This window comes from Ursus americanus, chromosome 13 (assembly GCF_024610735.1).
Source record: "Ursus americanus isolate L20-20 chromosome 13, mUrsAme1.1.p, whole genome shotgun sequence".
Taxonomy (NCBI): Eukaryota; Metazoa; Chordata; class Mammalia; order Carnivora; family Ursidae; genus Ursus; species Ursus americanus.
This window is the reverse complement of record NC_142139.1, coordinates 34,286,158-34,287,992: the sequence shown is the minus strand read 5'-3', so window position 1 is coordinate 34,287,992 and position 1,835 is coordinate 34,286,158. Positions and strand designations below refer to the sequence as shown.

Here is a 1,835-nt window from a genome sequence, read left to right as displayed (position 1 = left end):
CTTTGGTGCTTCTGTTCTTACCATGCACATTCACGTGAGCTGTTCTCTCTCTGGGGAGGTAGCTTTAGGGCTTCTGAGCTTCAGTCAGGTGAAGTTTGCCAGTTCCCACCTCTTTTGGCACATTGTGGGGCATTGTAAACTGCCCTAAGTTCCCTTTGAGGAAGGTAGACCATAGTAATTCAATAAATAACTGCCCTGCCCCTCCATTTTCCTACTATCAAATAGCCAAAAGATCTTAAGTTTGCTCCAATGAAGTTCAACTTGACTAATTTTATCTAAAAATGACTCAGGATGTAAGGAACTGTCAAGAACTATAAAGAAAACTTATTTCACAAATTTTGCTCATGTGTGAAGTATTTTAGGTGTTGTTTTATGACTTAGTTATCCATTTTTGCAGTTCACTCAGTGTTTACTGAAGCCTACTGCGAGCTAATAACCAGGTAAGAAGCCTCTGTCTTCAAGGAAGTCATAGGAAAAAAACTCACATGTAGAACTAACTATAAAATAGTGTGAGAGATCATCCAGTAGCGGTGGCCAGTGAGGAGACAAAGGCACCCTCGTGGGATGCCATGCTTTTCTTTGATGTGCAGAAAAGACTGGGCCTTAACTTAGATCATTGGGTGACAGTCCAAAGTGCTGAGCAGACTAACCAGATTCCAAGTTGATGCCATGCTTTTGGAAAAGAATGGATAGAATGTGCGCCTGGAATTGGTGGTATCCATGGAGAGAAAGCGCCAGATAGAATTTGGTGATTTCCTAGAATGTCTCCTTTGGCAGGAAATGATGAAACCCCTGAGTGACATCAGGAGGCAGCAGGATAAGCTAATAAAGGAAGGGAAATACACACCCCCACCTCACCACTTGGGCAAAGGAGGATCGTAGCCCCTGAGCAGAGCTGGTGACTGGAGGCTGATTTTCATGTTCTTTCACTGGGAAGTTCACTTACTGAAAACTTCTTTGTGAAAATATCTACAAATAAAGGATTGCTCTCTCCTATTAAAAAAAAAAAGTCATGTGAGATCATGGCTGTACTTAGCAGTGAGAACACTATAGGAGAAACAGAATGGGTCCAAAAAGTGAATATAATGGCTTGGTAAAGAAATTTATCTAGAATTTTCATTGAACATACTTGAGAGTTGTCCAATCAGTTTACAGATGAGGAGACTGAGTCCCAAAGATGTTATATGATCACAAATCATCCAGTAATGCAAGCATGGAGATATATATTAAAGTATGTGCTCCTACCATGATTGAATAATAAATATATTTTACCTCTTAAGCTATAGCTGCTATTTTTGTCAGTACAGTGAATTAGCCTGCAAGATGTGTTGCTGTATTTCTAGTCAGTCCACTTGTGAATGTAAAGAAGTCATTTGTAAAGGCTTTTGGCAGGCTAATGTGTTGGGCCTGGGGGAGAATTTCTCAGGTTTTGCTGGATATCCCATTATCTGAGCTGTTATCTGAGCTGTAATTCTGGGAGGTCTCCCTGGACTAAAGCAGACAATCTAACAACTGGGAAAGCTTGGGATGGTAGTGGTGGTGGTACCCCTCACCAGGTTTGTCTCCTGGGCTGGCAAAAATTAAGTGGAGGAAGGGCTACAGCATTTTGGCTGGAGTTCAGGGCTGGGCTCCTATCCCAACAGGGAGCTAGGGTGAAAACCAGAAGCTGGGCAGGAGGCCAGTCAGATGAAATGGTAGCTCAATTCCCAGGGGTCTCAATTTACGTCCAGGAACACTGGACAAACTAATTCCAGATTCCCCTCAGTCATGAGAAGGAAGCTTCAAACATATTGACAGACTGAGCCATTCCCAGCTCAGGGCTGGGGAGCAGTTGG

The 1,835-nt window shown here is 42.7% G+C and overlaps 1 pseudogene; it reads left to right on the top strand.

Moving 5' to 3' along the window:
* Positions 1-569: 569 nt before the first annotated feature.
* On the top strand, positions 570-900 carry LOC123793056 (NADH dehydrogenase [ubiquinone] iron-sulfur protein 5 pseudogene; annotated as a pseudogene).
* Positions 901-1,835: the final 935 nt, after the last annotated feature.